This window comes from Pyrus communis, chromosome 14, assembly GCF_963583255.1.
Source record: "Pyrus communis chromosome 14, drPyrComm1.1, whole genome shotgun sequence".
NCBI classification, from domain to species: domain Eukaryota; kingdom Viridiplantae; phylum Streptophyta; class Magnoliopsida; order Rosales; family Rosaceae; genus Pyrus; species Pyrus communis.
In genome coordinates, this window is record NC_084816.1 from 22,235,299 (window position 1) to 22,257,885 (window position 22,587).

Sequence of the window (22,587 nt, forward strand, 5' to 3'; positions counted from 1 at the left end):
GGGATGCCAAAACTGGAAAGGGAAATAATACAAGCAATATGCCAAACCTGTAATTTTACTCACTCCCTATCGGCAGCCCTCTCTCTTCCCCCTCTGTCTTTCGCTCTTTCTTTCTCACATCTTATATGAACTAGGAAAACACTCGCCTCTGTATCCCTTTCCCTCTCCTTTTGTTGTCTCTTTTTATTTATTTTTTATTTTTTATTTTTATTTTAACGTAAGACTAAGATCACTAAGCTTAGAATTTGGTTTTCTTCTAAGCATCTGGAAAAGCAGTTTTTGATGTCGCCGAAGAAAATGGGATTCGAGTTTTGGAGCTCTGAGATTGTTTTTGTTCTTCTGCTGGGGTTTCTGGCTTTGAATTGCTTCACTCGGTTCGAATCGAATGCTCAAATTTTGCCCCTATAAGAAGGTCAGACAGTAGTCCATACTTGCTTCAAATTTTTGGATTTAACTGCATTTGGGTTTATCATTTTTTAGGACATTGCATTTGGTTTTTTTTTTTTTTATTGACTTTAAGAAAATTATAAGTTTCTTCTTGTTTCTGGATTAGAAATTACAAACATGTTTTAGCTAGCTAGGGCTAAGAAGAACAATTTCAACAGTAATCCTTTAAGAATATCCTCAAATTTTTTGTTTTAGGATCCTCACATCCGGATTAAAGTTTGAGTTTCGGATCCTCATTTTCTCCGTCCCTCAGATTCTTCACTTTTTCCGTCCCTCATCACTCACCCTTCCGTCTGATTCTCCGTCTTCTGATTCTTTATCCTCCGAGTTCTTTCCGACCGTATGCTCCAAGAATGTCGAGGAAGAAGCTGCTCATTCCTCTCTCCGCCATTCTCCAGCGAACTCTAATTAACTCCGATAACTCCTCTTTTCTCCTCCAATTCCTCAAGACGTTTAGAATCTCCTGTTTCTGTTCTGTTCGTCTTGTCCGCCCATTATTAACAATTATGTTTTATTCCCTTCATGATTTCTGTGTTGTTTGGTTGCTGAGAAAATGATAGAAAGGTAGAAAAAGAAAGTGAAAATTTTGATGCGATGGGAAGAATCTCGATGGGGATCCTAAGGGTTTGTTTTATGCGACGGGAAGAAGAGAAAAGGAGTGATCAGATGGGGAGAGAGAACGATGGAAAGTTTGGGAGCCAGCGGCTACTTGCGTGGAAGCCAAAACTGGAAAGGTTATGTATGGGAATGGATGCTAAAACTGGAAAAGGAAAATAATACAAGTCAAAAGTAAACTAGATTAGTGTATTAAATATCTCACCCATTCGACCAAAACAAGGGAAATACAAAAATTGATTAAAACATATATAATATGAGGCATTAACTTTAAAAATTTGGAAATCTTAGAAGTATTTTTGTAACATCCCACATCGCCTAGGGGAGTGATCCTTAAATGTATATTCCCATCCCTACCTAGCACGAGGCCTTTTGGGAGCTCATTGGCTTTGGGTTCCGTAGGAACTCCGAAGTTAAGCGAGAAGGGGGCTAGAGCAATCCCATGATGGGTGACCCACTGGGAAGTTGCTCGTGAGTTCCCAAAAACAAAACCGTGAAGGAATGGTAAGCCCAAAGCGGACAATATCATGTTACGGTAGTGGAGCGGGCCCGGGAAATGGTCCCCCCCGGGCCGGGATGTGACAAATGGTATTAGAGCCTAACCCTGGTCGCGTGTGTGCTGACGAGGACGTCGGGCCCCTAAGGGAGGTGGATTGTAACATCCCACATCGCCTAGGGGAGTGATCCTTAAATGTATATTCCTATCCCTACCTAGCACGAGGCCTTTTGGAAGCTCACTGGCTTCGGGTTCCGTAGGAACTCCGAAGTTAAGTGAGAAGGGGGCTAGAGCAATCCCATGATGGGTGACCCACTGGGAAGTTGCTCGTGAGTTCCCAAAAACAAAACCATGAAGGAATGGTAAGCCCAAGGCAGACAATATCGCCATGAAGGAATGGTAAGCCCAAAGCAGACAATATCGTGCTACGGTAGTGGAGCGAGCCAGGGAAGTGGTCCCCCTGGGCGGGGATGTGACAATTTTTTATCGGAATAAATTTGGAAAACTCCAAAAATTTTGCCTAGGAAATTTCAAAATTTTGGAATTTCTAAATATATTCTTATTTTCGTTTCAATTTTTCAGAAAATATTCGGATTCAGAATTTTTAGGTTCGAATTCGGAAATTTTACTGGTGGAATCAGAATAAGTTCGGAACACTCCAAAAACTTTGCCTTGGAATTTCCAAATTTTTGAAATCTTTAGATGCATTCCTATTTCCGTTTAAATTTTTAGAAAAATATTTAGATATAGAATTTTTAGGTTTGGATTCAGAAATTTTACTGGCAGAATTGGGATAAGTTCGGAACACTTGAAAACTTTGCCTTGGAAATTCCAAAATTTTGGATCTCTAAATGCATTCCTCTTTCTGTTTCAAATTTTTAGAAAATATTCAGATTCAGAATTTTTAGGTTTCAGATTCAAAATTTTTACTGGTGGAATCAGAATAAGTTTGGAACACCCCAAAATCTTGGCCTTGGAAATTCTAAATTTTTGGGATCTTTAATGCATTCTTATTTCCATTTCAAAATTTCAGAAAATATTCGGATTCATAATTTTTATTTACAAAATCGTAATAAGTTTGGAGCACTCCTAAAACTTCGCCTTTGAGATTCCAAATTTTTTGAACCTCTTAATGCATTCCTATTTCCGTTCCAATTTTTTAGAAAATATTTGGATTCAAAATTTTTAGGTTCGGGTTTGGAAATTTTTCTGGTGGAATCAAAATAAGTTCGAAACACTCCAAAATCTTTGCCTCGGAAGTTCCACATTTTTGGAATCTCTAAAAGCACTCCTACTTCCTTTTCAAATTTTCAAAAAATATTCGAATTCAAAATTTTTAAGTTCGGATTCAGAAATTTTACTGGTAGAATCGAAATAAGTTCAGAAAACTCCAAAAACTTCGTCTTTGAAATTCCAAATTTTTGGAATCTCTAAACGCATTCCTATTTCTGTTTCAATTTTTAAGAAAATATTTGAATTCAGAATTTTTACTGATGGAATTGGAATAAGTTCGAAACACTCCAAAATTTTTGCCTTGGAAATTCCAAATTTTTGGAATCTCTAAATGCACTCCTATTTCTATTTCAATTTTCAGAAAATATTAGGATTCAGAATTTTTAGGTTCAAATTTAGAAATTTTATTGGCAAAATCGAAATAAGTTCAGAACATTGAAAATTCCAAATTTTTAGAATCTCTAAATGGATTCCTATTCCCGTTTCAATTTTTTAGAAAATATTCGAATTCAGAATTTTTAGGTTCGAATTCGGAAATTTTATTGGTGGAATCGGAATAAGTTCATAACACTCCAAAAACTTTGCCCTGGAAATTCTTTGGGAATCTCTGAATGCATTCCTATTTCCGTTTTAATTTTTCAGAAAAAATATTCGAATTCAAAATTTTTGGATTACGATTCAGAAATTTTATTGGCGGAATCAGAAATAACATTCCAACTTGCACCCCTAAATAAACACATAAATACAATAGGGGCGAAATTAGAACTTAAAAATGGGGTTGGATTGAATTTTAATCTGATAATAATTAACATGAAGGCCACTTTACCCCTTTGTAATTTTCCACATCATTCATGAATGACTTTCTACAACTAATTCTATGTGTATTATACACTTTAATATTTTTTTAATACATAAAATTTTCCGTATGAATAATGTGTTAAATTACACTTTTTTTTTTTAACTCCAACGTACTTATTCTGTATTATGAATATAGGTCACATTTTATACACATTTCACAAAGAATACACGTAAAATGTTACATTTTTTTAAAGAAAAAGAATATAATAAACAAGTATTAAATGTTTTTAAAGAATGAGCCGAATAATATAGTTAAAATTTTCAACTTTTATTGGGATTTAAATATTTTTTTGTTAAAATTTTAATAACAATAAATTATGATATTTTACATAAATTTTATTTTACAGAAAACATAATCTAGTTAAAATTTATTTTTTAATAATTTTGGACTAAAATTTTAACCCAAACTATTGACTGAGAAAAATACTATTTTTCACTTAAAACCTAAATTTGAAGACACGTTTGAATGAGAGAGTGCAGACTGGAGATGAGAGGAGTTGACAACACTCATTCCTTCCTCAGACTGAGAGAAAAGACACATCAAAGGCAAAACCATTTTAAGTTCATAAAACAAAAATAAACTTGTGAACTTTCTGATCCTCTTCCCAAAGGCAGAAGAAGTCACTTTCTGATACTAAAATTGGAGTAAGAGTAGCTAGCTTCAGATTTCTGCCCCAATACCAGAAAGGGAAACTTAATTTAATTAACTAGCTGTGCCTCTCTCTCTCTCTCTCTCTCTCCCTCCTCCCTCTTTCTCTCTCATGAGGAGTAAGTAAAATTACAGAGCCAAAAAGTTTTTGCAATTTTGATTGCCAAGAGTTTGAAGCTTTCTTTTCAGAACCAAAAATCACATTCAGAAAAAACTCTTTCTTACAAAGTTACCAACACATTCTCTGTTTTTGTTTTTGCGTCGTGATCACGACAATGTCGAGTTCCGTGATTTTTGTTGGTCTCCTGATCGGGTTTCTGGCTTTGAGTTGTGCTCAGCTTCTGCCTCTGGAAGAAGGTCAGCACAAAATAAAACCATCATTTTCCTTGTCGCTTTAAATTTCTCAACTTTTACTGCAAATATGGATGTTCTTGAATGATTTTGGGTTTTGTGAAGATTTTTGTTGCTTTGTGAGGATGGTTGCAGTTGGTTTTGTGTTGTGAGAAATGCTCTGCTCTGTTTGGTTCCTGGGAAAATTCTTCTCGGAAAGCAGAGAAATTTGGAATTTTCCTCATTGTTTGTTTTTGGACTTGTTACTCTGCATCTGTGTCTTCTCTGTTTCAGTTTCTATTTTTAGAAATTTCAAACCCTAGGAGATAGCCATCAGATATTGCTAAGTTAAAGCATGAAGCTTTCAAATCTTCTTCTGAACCCACGAAAATGGAGGCCCTGTCCTGATTTGATTTCATTGAAAAATCATACTATGTAAACATGGACCGGACATTTGTTTTAACACTAATTAGGGTTTTGGGCGTTGGGTTTATGGTTTAGGTCTCTCGCTGGCATCTCATTCGCCTAAGGCCGGCGACTTCCCACCGATCAAAATATTTCCGATACACACGGCATGAGCGTCTCATAGAGAAACTTTGGGCTTGCACTCTAACGGTCGAGATTAAATCCTCTCTTCAGCCCATCCGTTCGTTAACCCATATATTCAGGGCCATAATCCATTTAACGGGGTGGGCTAGCTAGTTTTCTATTTTGCCTTTTTTGCTAGTCTATGGAAATTGAAATTGGGTACAGAACCACTTCTTTTTAAACAAAGAATATTTACTTTAAATAATCCAAAATAATTGGGTGATTTGAACTTGGTGAAACGAGGGAGAGTACATTTGCTCTAGTCGATATGGCTACCATTGTTTCCTCAACTAAATTGTGTTAATGAAACAAGTAGTATGAAACCTTGTTAAAAAAAAAAAAAAACAAAAAACAACAAGTATGAAACAAAGCCTAAGCACTCCATGTCATAATTGACGGTAAATGATGGTGACGGCATTCAACATAAGAAAATAGCACATCGGTTGGAGTGAGTTTGGTTGTTTCTTTAGAGATGCTCTTATAATTTTATAATCTAATATTTCATTCTTCTCTACATCACTATCATTTCGTTTTGTTTTTACATTTTTTCATGTTTTTTTTTTAAATTACAAGCAAAAAGAGAATTTGGGAAATTGCTACTGATTGGTATAAAAGTTTCCAATTTTCCACAATCGTTTCCATCGTTGTATTTCTTTAAATGCAGAGGAATTGGGTTTTTACACCTTCTTTACCCCTGATTTAGTAAACCAATAGACATAATGGTTCTTAAACAATTTATATGAGTGCAACTTAAATGATGTGGCAATAATTGCATAATATGGTAATTTCTTATTACCAATAATTAAATGATGTGGCAATTCTTATTGGTACATGTGCTTTTATGTTTTTCTGAGCAACTGAGTTGTAACAGGTGAAGGATTGTAGCATTGTTTTTATTCAATTAGGCTTTTGTAGGGTGAACATGAATGATTGACCATGCCTTTTTCATTGCATGCGATTTTGACCAAGAGCTGTTTTTGTTTAACAGTGAAAACTTTGGAAACAATTTCTAGAAAATTACAAAACCATCACTGGAAGAATATCAGCCAAAGTTCTTGCCAAGATGGTGGAGCAGGCTTCTTCAAATACTTTGCTCGCCAAATTTTCAGCAATGTGACTTGCAACTGTTCCTTTCCAAACAATACTTGCCATGTCACAATCATGTAAGGCTTTGTTAGCTTAAAGTTTTATTGTTTTAAGTACAACTGATTAATAAGCCTTAACTTGACAAATTTGTTGGTCTAAAGTTCTATTGTTCTGTGAATTATATACTTTATAATGATTAGTTTTGCTTTAAATGCTGGTTTTACAGTGAGATGAAGGGTTTAAATTTAACTGGAGTTATACCTGAGGAACTCGGAAATCTTACACAGTTGGAAAAAATGTCAGTAATTACGTTGTTATTTTAAATTTGTTATGCACATTAACTGCATTACGGATTATGGATATGAATTTCTAAGGCTTGTTCACATTAAACAGTGATTTCACTCACAACTACATTAGTGGATCAATCCCTGCCAGCCTTTCCCGCTCCCCCATCCGTTTTCTGTAAGTGATTTCTTAAGGACCTTAAATAATGGCCACACAGATGCATTTATTATTTGGCATGGCATGTAACTGTTGTTAGTGTGTTGTAGGTATCTTTTGGGGAATCGACTAAGTGGTTTAATTCCTACTGACGGTTTTACTTTGCTCAAAGAGCTGTAAGTTTTGTAATTATTTTATTTACTTATTGATAATTAAAAAAAAAAAAAGGGAATATGCATAACCGTGATTGACAAATTACATTTTTTCCAGGGAGTTGGAAGACAATCAGTTTGAAGGCCCTCTTCCGCAAAACCTCGGGAGGTTGACTCAATTGGAAAGAATGTAAGTCTGCATTCATATTTCTTCTTTTGGTCAAAATTTTTCAAAAATTCAAATTTCGTGAAATTTTTGCTATTTTGTATGGTACTGTAAATGTTTCACAAATTCATTGGATTATCTTATGACTCTTTTGTATGTTTCAACAGCCTTTTTTCTGGAAACAATTTTACTGGTATGATACCAGAGTCGTACAAAAATATGAAGAACTTAATTGATTTGTAAGTGATGCAAAATGGCTTGATTATACGAATGTGCATAATTTTTACACAGAATTTCTCATTTTCTTTTAATGCTTGCAGTAGGATAGGTGGGAGCCAATTATCAGGGAAGATACCTGAATTTATTGGAAATTGGAGCAAGCTCCAAATACTGTGAGTGTTGCTCTTCATTATAGTCATCTTCCATTTTTACTCTTTAAACTGGAAAAACTGTGAGTGTGGCTCTTCATCGTAATCATATCTCATTGTTACTCTTTATTTCCTATCTATCCTTTACCGTAAGCGTTTCGTAAAATCAATGTCATTATATACATACATTTACTTTAGGAACAAATTTATTATCACATGACGTTCCAATCAGATATACAATGACTTTGTTTTCAATGAGAAGATTGTGAGTGTCGTTACAGGGATCATGTTGTGGCTCGGTTACGGCTAATCGGGTACTAAGGGGCTTCTTAGTTACTTTCTAGTCTTATACAGTCCAGGTCTTCTCTGTGCCTTGCATCATTGCTTGACACCTGCCCTAAAGTGAACTACATATAACTCTGTTAAATAAATACTAATATCAAATAAGAATCTCAATCTTCTCTGCCTCTGAGTTAATTTATTAGAAAAAATAAAAAAATAATGGGTTGTCTTCTCCACCTTCTCTGCCTTTGTTTTTATCTTCATGCCAGAAAAAATAGAAGTCGGAATCAACGCAAGAGGGGCTTTGGTGCATATATGATATATATATATATATATGTAAGAATTGTAAGAGCAACCATATAAGCTTTATAATAAACTAGCCAAGAACATAAGATTTAACTAACTAAATCACAATCATCACTCCAAATATTCTGTATATGCAAATACTGAAGTAATATCTGCAATACATACCAGCAAAACTGTTTGCCGAAGTCTTTCCCGTGTGTTCTGTCATAATAGTCCTTCATAGTTTGTTGTATGATCTCCCTATCCCACACATGGTCAAGATTGGATTTGTTTCTGTACCAACGCAAGGCTATCGTGTTTCCTCCCTCATCTGTCCTGAGCCCGACATGCATCGGCAGCAACACACATGTTCTTTAGGGCATTGATCAAGAAGAATAGTGCTAGACACCATTTCATAACTATGTTCAACAAATTAGGATTAAGAGCCATTAGAGAAATCTACACACAACCATCTCCTCTCTGCAAAACTCAATGCTCTCCAAGTTATAGGTAATTGGAACAATAAGAGCGTATTTTTGTGAGAGCAGGGCTTGTGGTTTTTATACTACAAAATCTGGATTACCCTATAATAATCCTACAAGGAATACAAGACCAAATCCTTGTACAAGTATGAGTTCTATTCTCAAGCCAACAGTAGAGTTTCAATCCAAACCAAAGTTGAATTAACTCTTATAAACAAATTAAGACCTCTTTATACCAATATGAAATAACAATGATTATTACTAAATTGTGAGAATCACACTCATACTCTAACATTCTCCCACTTGAGTATGATTTGCAACAGTAAATAATCATCTCAAATTCAATATAAAGGTGATCACATAAGTCATTCATCAACACACTAGTATATAGACACAACCAGCTTACATAAACCAAAACAATGAATTTATAATTGCCTCTGCAACACAAAATACAGATTTAACTTACAAATCACAATGTTCGGTTCATGTTCATAGCAATGTATCTAAGCTCAAGAGTAAACCAAGATGTCTACTCCCACTCATATAGCCCAAAATAAAAAATACCAACATTCTTGACAGTAGGCTCTTAAAATTATTCATAATTGTATGAATAGCACAGTTATATCAATCAACAGTTTTATCATATCACCAAATCTTTTGGATAACAAAAGCTTAACCTCACATACAACTTACCTATGCATTTTAAAGTATTGAACTTAAGAATCTTTTCTGTTACATCGTAGAATTAACTCAAAAGTTACAACATACTTAATTTGCACTTTGTAATTATGTGAACCATTATAGCAAAACCAACCAATTTGCTCCCACTTATCTAGGCCATACTCAACACAACAAGTACAAGTTAATAGCAACTATATTAACTAAAAATCATTCCAATACAATGAATGACTAATCAGAATCCATATGGAAACCAAATTTGTTTCCTTTTGAATGATAACATTATAGGATCCTTCTCATTACTTAAACAAATTAAGTAACACAAATAATTCAACCAATTGCTTCAATAAAACCATAAACTGGTTTTTAAGCATCCATATGAATTATAATGGCTGGCCTAAATACTCTTAGCCTTATGCTTACATTCGAATATATGATTCTCCCACTTAAGCATAAGCAGAATATACTGCATAGCCGATAAAGAAACCAGAGATATGAACCAATTGGTTCCCGATTCCTTACCTATTGCATAATCTCAGTTTAGTCATATACACCTAAACCATTATGCAAAACAGTCTATGTATCAAAAGATAGTCACAATCCATTCGGAATAACTTATCTCACATAAACCCAAAATCACCAGTTTCAACAATGATCAAAATCAGAATAGCAAGCACAATATTTTTGCATTCAATTTGATCTTAACTAGTTCAATATCCATCGAGCAAGATCAACCAAAATTTGATAATGTCTGGATATATATCACAACAATAAGTCTTGATTAAAACGAGATAATCAAGACCACTTATTTCTTCTGGAGAACTCGAAGTTCATCTTCCTCCCTATTTGTGATTTCAACCAAAGCATAATAGCGGAAGCATGCATCATATATGAAATCACAAACTCGATGATTTTCACAATACAATAAGCACATGCTCTCTTATGAATTCATAAATTAAATCAATATGCATTCGGCAATGTCAATTTGTGTTGTATAAAAATATAGACAATAGCTCACATTCGCAATTTGTTTATCATCCCTGTATATGGATGAGACAAGCTAATTCTTAAAATTTATAGCTTGACCTATATAATCATACCAGTAAATTTTTTAAGGTTAAGGTCAATGCCAAAACAACTAATTAAATTTTCAATGCCATGCATTTAAGTTCAAATGATGCCATTCATCTCCCGATCAGTTTTTAGGTCTTAAAACTATATATACAAAATACCTAATAAGAGTTGGCAACAGAACATTTCGCATTGAAGTCTCACGCAATGCCATTGCATCTCAAAGATCGGTTTCAAGTCTTCAAGCCACAAAATCTAATTTGGGTCAACTAATGAAAATAAGATCATTACAAAATAAAACCCAAATTACACTGTATACAGATCCGTCATATATGCACAATAACGATTCTACCCAAAACATATCTCACATATATATGTTCATTCATCTGTTCATATATTTTCTTGTATGCATGCATCAATATGCAGAGAAACTTATGCAAGTTCTATTTGATATAGATAAAACTGTACGCCCATAATTACAACGTCTGTGCACGAATGCTATCTCCATATGGGTACAGATTTCATTCATATATGCTATTATATATAAATCACAAAACAATTGGCATCCACTTCGTATATGCATTTGTATTTATTGCTTTATAATACCTGCCGACTTGCATATTATATACAATCAAATCCATTCCAACCCAAACTTGATATAAATCAAACTAATTGAAAATCAAGAATTGACACTAAGATGTGCATGTGTAGCTCCCCGCAATTTAAATGTATCGAGATTCATACATGAAACAATGCATACGCATGGACTCTTTAATGAAAAATAGAAGAGTATATCTAGACATACACTAATTTATTTATACAGCAAAGGATGATTCCAGACATCTTACATAAATCACAAGTTGGCATCTATAGGGATTTCGAGTTTAATCATGCCTTCACAATATATATACATACATATATATATATATATATATATATATATATATATATATATATATATATATATATAAACAAACAAGCATACTCGAAATAGCAAAAGCCCTAATTCATTATGCTCCAACTCTTCATACTATAATCACGCATATAGGAGAACAATTAATCATGCATGAAACAGTGAACTAAGTTACCTGAATGCATCATTGGACCCGTGTTCGTCAACCCGATTGCAATTCCTTGGTTCCAAATCAACGAAACAAATTATCCATCAATGCTCGAGACTCATCCATGCGGATTGCCATCACTCCCAATTCCGATGGACCTCGTACCATTGCAAATTATCGAAGTAAATTGCCATTGTTACAGACGCGCCGACCCAAAATCATCGTCAAAGTGACGGCCAGAATCCATCGACACAAATTCCCATAAAAAAGACAAACCATGAACGTTAATATCTCTTAGACAAACAAAAACTTATTAATGTCATCAAACCAAGATTTCATCTTTCTTTTATCTTACTAATATTTGGTCTGTACAAGGCATATTTTATGCACATCTTTATTCATATAAAGGATTAAGAAACCACAATTACCTCAATCTTCAGACATCATAATGAACACAGCGGAAGCAATAATTCTCAAAATTAGAACTATGATGTTTAAGATAAATGTGTTTTGCTAAATCTCTTTATTGATCTCCAAAGAAGCAAGCAAGAATAAGTTCACCCTTTCCCAGATTGAAGAACACGAGTTTCTCCCCTATTGGATCGATAATGGTAAAAAAAAATTTAAATAATAAATCCCTAGTTTTTCTTTTACGTTGCCATGGTCAGAAATAAAAACAAAAGGGTATTACTAAAACGACGTCGTATTATCATCGTTCTATAAAACCAATAAACAAACTTATTCTTTAACTTAATTCGCAATTAGTTTTGCAGATTGAAGGACCAGTGATTGAACTTAATTGAAAAATCCATTGGCTCTGATACCACATGTAAGAGCAACCATATAAGCTCTATAATAACCTAGCCAAGAACATAAGATTTAACTAACTAAATCACAATCATCACTCCAAATATTCTGTATATGCAAATACTGAAGTAATATCTGCAATACATACCAGCAAAACTGTTTGCCGAAGTCTTTCCCGTGTGTTCTGTCATAATAGTCCTTCATAGTTTGTTGTATGATCTCCCTATCCCACACATGGTCAAGATTGGATTTGTTTCTGTACCAACGCAAGGCTATCGTGTTTCCTCCCTCATCTGTCCTGAGCCCGACATGCATCGGCAGCAACACACATGTTCTTTAGGGCATTGATCAAGAAGAATAGTGCTAGACACCATTTCATAACTATGTTCAACAAATTAGGATTAAGAGCCATTAGAGAAATCTACACACAACCATCTCCTCTCTGCAAAATTCAATGCTCTCCAAGTTATAGGTAATTGGAACAATAAGAGCGTATTTTTGTGAGAGCAGGGCTTGTGGTTTTTATACTACAAAATCTGGATTACCCTATAATAATCCTACAAGGAATACAAAACCAAATCCTTGTACAAGTATGAGTTCTATTCTCAAGCCAACAGTAGAGTTTCAATCCAAACCAAAGTTGAATTAACTCTTATAAACACATTAAGACCTCTTTATACCAATATGAAATAACAATGATTATTACTAAATTGTGAGAATCACACTCATACTCTAACAAGAATCTCAATCTCTGTCGTTGGACTAGTAAAGGGGAGGGAGGCGGCGAGAGATGGGAAGGATTGCGTTCGGCGGGGTTTGCCTCGATTGGAGAGGGAGGCTTAAGTTGTTTTGGGGTTGAGTTGTCGTCGGAGGCATGGCTGCCGGCTTCTTCCTTCTCTAAATTTTTTATCCTAATTTAAATAATATTATATAACAGAGTTAGATGCAATTAACTTTGGTGACATGCACAGAGAGGCCATAGGGAGTTTTGGGTGCAGAAAATTTGGACTCAGTCTTATAAATGCATTGAGCCATGAGGGAGAGGATATCGGTTAAATGAATTGAATATCTTTGTTTGTATTCCCTTTCTCTGCATTTTCTTCCTTTCAATATACTTGTATCCTATCAGTTTTTGGGTGATGAGTTAGATTAAACTACTGCAGTGATTTGCAAGGTGCATCCTTGGAAGGTCCTATTCCTTACACCATATCTTCCTTGAAATATGTAACGGAATTGTGAGACCACTTTCTTCTATCTTGTAATTATTCAATATTCCAAATCTTGAACTATAAAACAAATAAATATTTCCGATGTGTCTTTTGTATCAGGATGATATCAGATTTGAATGGACCAAGTATGCCTTTTCCTACTCTGAGATATATGAAAGACATACAGATATTGTGAGTTTCATATTACATAACCCTATTGAAATTGTACTTCAGTGTAATCCCTAATGCAATCATTTTCTAATTTTTGTTCGCATTCCTATGATACAGGATTTTGAGAAATTGCTCAATTAGTGGTACAATCCCTAATTACCTTGGCGAGCTGACAAATCTAGCAACATTGTGAGTGCTTTTATAATCAATATAGTTGTATAGATCTACAAATTTACTATTGCTAAACTGTACAAGAATTTGAGACTTAAGCTTTAACAAGTTGAAAAACAACACCGGTACGGCTTTTAGAGGGCTCTCTCCTCTTTTCTCTTACTTGTGGATTCAATAAATCTTCAAAAGTTCAAAACAAAGCTCTGACGTATGTTATATGATGTTTTTTTTTTCTCTATGTAGAGACTTAAGCTTTAACAAGTTGACTGGAGAAATTCCACAGACGATTGAGCGTGCTAGCCATATATATTTCATGTAAGTCGGTCAAATGATGCATTCATTTATTGGTGCAAACAATACACATTTTCAATATTTCTCAAGTCAACTATATTTACATGTTCATTGACCGTTAGTTTTTACGTGTGCAGGTCTTTGAGCAACAACATACTGACCGGAGAAGTACCAATTTGGATATTGCAGAGCAAACGTGACCGGTCAGTCTATAGTGTAATACTAATATACGAAGTTTTAATTTATTTGTGTTTGTATCTTTAAAGCAAAATGCTGGCCAACTTCGATTTCAATTTCATTTTTTTGCTTCTCCATATTTGAATTTAGAGATGTCATCAATGCCACACAAAATATGTTGCAGGGACTTGTCATACAACAATTTTACGGGATCACCTTCTGTCAGTTGTCAACACTTGCCTGTGTAAGTCTATCAATATCCAAACCTATTGCTATTGGCTAAATTCCTTCTGTACTTATTATATGTTCTTTCTCCGTCGAATATTATTTGCTAATTGTCTTGGTTATTACAGGAATTTGGTTTCTAGTCATTCGCCGTCAGAAAACTTGTAAGTTCACAAAAACTTGTGATTTCATGTTTATTAAACATCAAAAGATATATGTATGAGTCATGATTGAACCTTAATTCTTTCAACGCGTAGGTGGTGCTTGAAGAAGGACCTTCCTTGCTCCACAAAACCGAAATGTGAGTTTAAGTTCATATAATTTTTTCTTTTATCTATCCTAGTAAATTGGTTGGCTGTATAGTCTAGCGGTTTTTTGGGTAATGTTGTTAGATGTTGCATGTTGTTAATCGAATTGATGGTGTTGAGCAAAAATTTTCATGAGAACAAATAATTCACTTCACACAATTTCACCTTCGTTCATTTTTCCAAAGAGGGTTTTATTAATTTGAGTTCGACCCATTATAGATTACGCGCCTATTAATTACAACCGTTCTTTTGGGAAAAGAATACTCTTTGATTCTAACATGAAAAATATGAAATTTGGGGATTGGTGTTTTTGTTTGATTTTGTGGTTGCACCTAGGCGGAGTCCTAGATTGCCTACGTACCCTTTTAAGGGATTAAGTCACTCGTAGTTCATGGTTTAGGGATTTTTAGTGAGTGAATGACTCACTAAAAAGGATTTGGGATTTTCAATGAGTGAATGACCCACTAAAAAGGATTTGGTGTTTGGTTTATTTGGGTGAATTTGGTTGAAGGAACCAGGGAGTCGATTTGGATTTGGTAGTGAATTTGGTTGAGGTGAACTAGGGATTCAATTTAGTATTTTTGTGTTTGCGGTTGAGCCTAGAATATGGTATTAGATTGCCTACATGTCCTTTAATGGAATCAAACCGACGTAGTTCAAGCTATGATTTTGGTATGGCTTTATGCTGTTTTGGGAATTTGAATGATTTTGTATCCTTTCGAGATTTGGGACGGCTTTGTGCCATTTGAATTTTGAAGCGGCTTTGTGCCATTTGAGACTTGTCGTGGTGCAATTGATTTTGTAGCTAGCTGCTAACTCTTCTTATCGGGCATGTAGTCATGCTTGTCATCTAGTCCTTTTGTTTTGATTAAGAAGAAACTGCACTGGGGCTTGCTAGTAACAGTTGACTTTCTTTAGGAAGCTTTGTTCCAATTCACTTTGCTATTTTGGAATTTGGGCATTTCCATGGCGCTTTTCTTTACGATTTGTTGTTTCTCTTCATGGCGCACAACCACTTTAGGCTTGATGTTAATGCTTCAAAGTTTTTCTTAAATTTGCCTTTCCTCCATTTGAACTTTCCGAAAGCTACTTTTGGTGGCTTTGGATTCATGGAACATGCCATTTTGACCCATGTGATGAGCAAGACTATTTCTTTCTTTCTCTTTTTCTGGAACATTCTTTGAAGAATGGAGCAGCAGCAACGTGCCAAATTCTTTGAGTCGTGTTCAAATTCTTTGGTGATTTAATGAAGAACAGGTTTCCGTGGACATGGTCTCCACTCTCGTTGTTTTAAACCGTTTGAAACCGGTGCCTTTACCATGATGTTAAGTGCCATCTTATTTAGCCCAATTCTTATTCACAGAGCCAAAAGTGATAAACTCCTACATGAATAAAAAATGGAAAAGCTATTGTTTTTCTTCTTTTTATTTAATCTCCATGTGGAGCAACATTCCTATTTTATCTGTAGCAGAACTCCATCCTTTCTTTTCTTTGCTGGATGCTTTGTCTTCTATGAATTCAACTATGAGTTATAATATAACCACTTGAAAGAAAACAGCAACCCCATGGCCGGAATCAGCAGTAGCTCGTCAGGAAAGCGGCAAAGGGGTAACCCAGAGGGCCTTCTTGATGCTGTAAAGGGTTTTGACGTTCTACTTTGACTTTCCTTCTTTTTAGTAACTCATACTTCTATAGCACGACCACGGATAGCACCTGCACCGTCTTCTTTTCCGCTAGGGACTTAGACAGCAGCCCGCACCATTTTTGGTGCACTGTGCGGGCAGCACAGCCTTCCCTTGCGAAGTGGCAGCATCTTTTTCTTCTTGACTTCAAGACAGCGACGGTGGCGGTCGGGTTGCTTCTTTGTAGAGGTTCAGTGGCAAGTGAACTGAGGCGACACAAACAACGGAGACGGGTTGGTTGTTGTCTTTCTTCTCTGCAACCTTATTCCTCCATACTTGAAGCTTGTTGCTACTTTCTTTGACGAAAGTTGAATGGCTTGCAACTGGATTTTCTGTTCCTGTGCTTTGCTTCAAGTCCTTGATTTGTAGATGTTCTACTTTGCTTCTGCTGCACCTTCTTCCTTCGTCGAATTTGATGCAGACTCTCCAAACATCTTCGGTATCTCTTTAATAGGCAGGGCCCACTTTTTTGTTCTTCCACGCCGAGCCGCTGCAATCACCGGGAGAGACCGTGACGATCTGATTTTGGAGAGCATCAGTTGAGGGGCTCCTGCATGTGCGAGTACGGACAGCGGGGACGAGTTTCTTTTTGTCTTCATTCGCTGCAGGTTCATGCATGTTTGTGGGAGTAACCAAACGATGGAAACACCATTTCTGCACCATTGCCTTGTTGCTTGTAGAGAACCATCTTCTACGACCTGGTGCACAGAATTTTGAGGTTGTTCCTTGGTTGCATTTTACGGGACAAGGCCTGCACTATTGGGATGACGACTCGACGATCTTTGCCCTGGTAGCCTTTCTATAGGGACCGGGTCTTCAATGGCCTCATTACGGTGGACAGAAACTTCTAACAGCAATGCCACGGCGGCAAATGGCACGTACTGCTTCTTTCCTTCTAGGCATGAACGAAGAGCATGGATGGAGGGCACTGGTTTGGGGAGAGCGAACATGAGTCTTCCACTTCGAATCTTCTTTCTCCAGGCGATAGCTGCAGCGTCCGTTTGGGCTTCCGTTTGATGTTGACGATGATGCTGCAAATGTCTCCATCGGTTTATACCTTTGAGTGCTTTGAATGCTTGTTGCTTCCTTTGCCGTGTATTTGTTTCTGTGCTTTTCTTTCGTTTGTTTCTCTCTTGCTTTTGCTGTGTTTCTCTGCTCTTTCTTTGTTTTGTTTTTCTTTTCTCCTCTGCCGTCTGTCTTCTCTGCTGTGTTCTGCCGTCTGTCCGTTGTCCTCTTTTTCTGTCTCCTGTTTTCTGTGTCCCCTTGCAGTATTTTGCTCCTCTTCCCGTTTGTTCTCTCTATGCCCTCTTTTTTCTCCTCTTTATCCTGTTTCTTTTGCAGTTTTTTATAGACTGGAATTTGTGGAGGTTGTGGGTGCATAAGTATGGAGAAAGTGGGTAGTTTTCCTTCTAACTCCTTTTTGCACGTTGGATGAAAGTAGGGGAGGAACTGCTCCACTTTCTATATGCTTCAACCCACTGCTTCCCGTCATTTTTAATTAATTAATCAAATGTAATTAATTAATTAATTAGTAAATTTTCTATTCTTTATTTTATTGCTTTCTTGGAATATTTTTTGGGAAATCTGAGTGTAAGGTTCCAATTGGGTCTAACTAACATGCCTTATGATTTTATGGTCGTTATAGGTGTCATACATATGAATTGTGAAGTATAAAATTCTAATGCTATTCTTGTTACAAATGCAGACCATTCTATATTTATCAATTGTGGAGGGAGGGAGACAAAGTTTGATGGTCATACATATGAAGAGGACTTGAGCTCTTTCGGATCATCAGACTTTGTTTCGTCGGCTCAAAAGTGGGGCTATAGTAGTACCGGCATGGACTTGAGCAACCCTAATGCAAATTACATTGCAACATCTTTGAACATTACCTGGCCAGATTTATATCAAACAGCGCGCATTGCCCCTCTTTCACTTAAGTACTATGGCCTTTGCATGCTCAAAGGCAACTACAAAGTGCGGCTCTACTTTTCCGAGATCATGTTCACGGATGACCAAACATTTAGCAGTCTCGGAAAACGCTTGTTTGACATCTCAATTCAAGTGAGTACAAATAAACTTTCATTTATTATTTGTGATTCTTTGCTAGTTTATTTAACTTTTTTTTATTTCAAACACTACAGAAAGTTCAATGGGCAACATTTAGTTTGTTTGGCGCATTCCATTATAGATCACACTTTATGCTCTTAAAACTGTTCATGATATTTCTTTTGGCATTTACTAGACCACGACACTTGTTTGGAAGGTCATATGCCATTTGGCTGCTTTATTTGGGTGTTATTTTAAACGAAGTTCTAAAACAAATGCAGAAGTATATTAATGCCATATTGAAATTGTGATCATGTGCAGGGGAACTTGGTTCTGAAAGACTTCAACATTATGGAAGAAGCAAGAGGCGTTGGAAAGGGCATTGTCAGAGAGTTTGACAATGTCACCGTTATTGGTAGCACACTGGAGATCCACCTATATTGGGCAGGAAAAGGGACGACTGCCATTCCTTATACAAGTGTTTACGGGCCTCTTATATCAGCCATTAGTGTGACGCCAAGTAAGTTTTACATATGTTGTAGAATATTTGCAAGTACTTTCTCATCTATTAGATTTACATTTATTCTAATAAAATTATGCTTTATTTTGGCAGATTTTGAACCTCCAAAAAAAAAAATAAGCTACTTAGAGCGTGTTAGGAGTCATGTGCCTATAGGCACAATGGTAGGAATTGGATGCGCAATAGCAGTCGTCATCATCGCCATCGTATTACTAGCGCTCGTTATTCTTTGGAAGAGAGGCCTTCTAGGACGACAAAAAACATTGGAGGATGGTATTTTCTGTTTCTCCGTTATATGGCCTTTTGTTTTCATTGTTCCATTTCTAAGAACATTTATCCTATTTTGTGACTTCTCATGCATATTTAAGTGCACACTCCGACATAATAATTGTCTAGATATTGAACTTTTCGACAGCTTGATGATCTTAGAGTGCATTATATTTTTTAAACTCACGATGCAAAGTATGCATGCCTATAGTTCTAGGTAGTTGTTAAGGTCTAGGCCTTCAAACAATAGTGAGATTTAAGATAAAACAATGAAATTGTTCTTAAATTTGTCTTAGACACAACAATTTCTTATGAGTTTTACTTGTCACGCAGATTTGAAAGGTGTGGAACTACAAACTCGCAAGTTTACCTTTACGCAACTCAAAGATGCCACAACCAACTTTGACCAAGCCAATAAGATTGGTGAAGGTGGTTTTGGTACTGTTTATAAGGTAATCTTTGAAACAAATAATTTATTTTTCTAATTTGATTAATAATTGCCATCCTAATTATGATTAATTTCTTGCGTGAAGAGATTTGTATTAACTATCTTAGTCAAATGCAGGGCATTCTTGCAGATGGAACCCTGATTGCTGTTAAGCAGCTTTCTTCCAAGTCAAAGCAAGGAAATCGGGAATTTGTGAATGAGATAGGCATGATTTCTGCTTTGCAACATCCTCACCTTGTAAACCTATACGGATGTTGTATTGATGGAAATCAACTATACCTTGTCTACGAGTACATGGAAAACAACAGCGTTTCTCATGCTTTGTTTGGTAAGTATCACTTTTGTACGCCTACATTTCCTTTGGTCCATGCACATGGTATAAAAGATTTTATGCACAAAATTATGACTAATTTTGATTAACTTGACAAACTGAAGGGCCAGAAGAAAGTCGGTTGAAGTTGGATTGGCCAACGAGGCATAATATATGTGTTGGCATAGCAAAAGGTTTGGCTTACCTTCACGAGGAATCAAGCTTGAAGGTTATCCATAGAGATATCAAGGCCACGAACGTGTTGCTTGATAGACATCTTAACCCGAAGATATCGGACTTTGGGTTGGCTAAACTTGCGGAAGAAGATAAAACACATATAAGCACCCGTGCCGCTGGAACTTTGTGAGTCCATTTTTTAACTTCTCTTCTTATATTTCTCCTTTCCATATAGTTATATTACGGCATATGTCTATAACCATTGAATTGATATTATGATTTCATGATTTTGCAGTGGATACATGGCACCAGAATATGCACTTCGGGGTCATCTCACAGACAAAGTAGATGTCTACAGCTTTGGAATTGTTGTACTGGAGATTATCAGTGGGAAGAAGAGCTCAACTCAGCAGACAAATGCAGAAGGATTTTATATTCTTGATTGGGTAACTTTCTAATTGAACTTTAATTTTGATTTTGTTGAAGTTGTTTACTACTATAGAAGGCTTTTATATATATCTTCTTTGTTGAAACTTCACGTTATTTTTTAAGATACATAAGTTATTTTGCTTTTGTTCTTTTCATGTTTCTAGGCGCATGTTCTCAAATCGGAAGGGAATTTGATGAACTTAGTGGATCCAAAGTTGAGCTTAGAATTCAACAATAAAGAGATAATGGCTACAATCAATGTGGCTCTCCACTGCTGTAATTCCACTTCGAAGCTTAGGCCCACTATGTCTGCAGTTGTGAGTATGCTCGAAGGTAAGGCTGCTGTTGAAGAGTTTGTCTTGGACCCCAATCCCTCGACAAGTGATGAGATGGACCCAACGGTGAAGAAACTTTTCCAATTCTGTTTGAGAGGGGGCGTTGAAGGGCCATCAAATGATTCATTTGCAGCTCTTGATGATATCCATCCATTCAATCCTCATTCAGGTCGTCAAGACAATAGAAAGGGCAGAAAATGGCACAGTTTTTAGGGATTTGAAAATTTGAAATCACTACTGTCTTCTCTGCCAACAAATGTCGAACTGCGAGTATATATATTTTCCTGTGTGTGATGTTCACATCCAATTAATTAAATGGTGCAAAATCCCATACAAATTTCTTAGTTCTGTGGGCACTAAAAATGAAAGCTAAGTTTGAGAAGTACTGGAGCAAGTGCAGTTTGGCTTTGGCAATAGCAGCGATCTTGGATTCACTGATCCAAAATGAAGTTGATGGATTACTACTACTCTCAAATATACGGTAGTACTGCTCTGGATAGGATTAAGGAAGTTTCGAATGGCCTCAAGAACCTTTTTTATGCTTATTCAATTTGCTCAGTAATGGTTGAACAAGGTTCAGCATTGCGTGGCAGCAGCTTACCCAGTACCAGCACTGATAGTAGGGATCGATTGAAGGGATTTGACAAACCTCTCAGAGCCAAAACATGATATCGGACATGGACAAGTATCTAGAGGAACCAGTCTTTGTGCACTGTTGTGATTTTAAAATATTAAATTGGTGGAAGGTCCACACGCCAAGGTACCCTATTTTGTCCATGATGGCAAGTGACATTCTGGGAACTCCTATGTCAACTGTTGCACCAGAACCAGCATTCAACGTTGGTGGTAGAGTGCTTGATGAATGTTAAAGCTCACTGAATCCTGACACTTGAGAGGCTTTGGTGTGCATACAAGATTGGTTGCAGGTGGAATTAAAAGGCATGTGAATTACAGCTTGAGTTTTACGTTTTTCTTTCGTTATAACGCATACTTAGCAGTGATCTTATTGCAATAATTACTTATTTCTCTTTTCTATCAGATGCCAATTCATTGTCAAGCCATTCTACTACACCAATTCCTTCTGTCAGACCAATTCTTGTCAAGTAGAGTTAAATTTCTAATGGTATGAATCAGCCACATTTGCTGCAAGGTTGATGGATCAGCTATTGGCCTATCCTGTGCTATCTAAATGATGGCGACACACCTAAAGCTGGTCAGGGCAGTGAACCTTATCTATATCTCCATGTCGATGCATCACATGAGACTCATTAATTGCTTGTAGTTCCTTGTCAAGCTTAGTTGTTAATTTAGGATATCAACTAGATTTCCATACCTGTACGTAAATTAGAGGGACCTCTTTCGTCATTGAAAGGTGTATCTTTGATTTTTGAGCAAAAGAAAGAATAAAAATGCATGTTAAGTTCATATTTCAGTCAATCAATCTAACTGCCTAGACTAATTTTGGATTCTTTTCCAGACAATTTGATGATGCGAACATGTTTAAATTGTTGAATACAATGTTTTTAAATAGGTTTTGGGGGATGGAATTGACCTAGGTTGAGAATTGAGGGGTTTAGAAGCTCAAAAAGTTAAAAATAACCCTAGAAAAGCTACAGAAACTTTCCAGATATTTGGTCATTAAAGCATTTTTTGTGACGATTTTCAAACAAATTGTGATCTCTAAAGCGTCTGTTTCTGGATAATTTTCCGTCAGTAAAGGGGTT

General features: G+C 36.0%; 1 pseudogene; it reads left to right on the forward strand.

Moving 5' to 3' along the window:
* The first annotated feature begins 297 nt into the window (after positions 1–297).
* Positions 298–21,076, forward strand: LOC137715116 (probable LRR receptor-like serine/threonine-protein kinase At1g53430; annotated as a pseudogene).
* Positions 21,077–22,587: the final 1,511 nt, after the last annotated feature.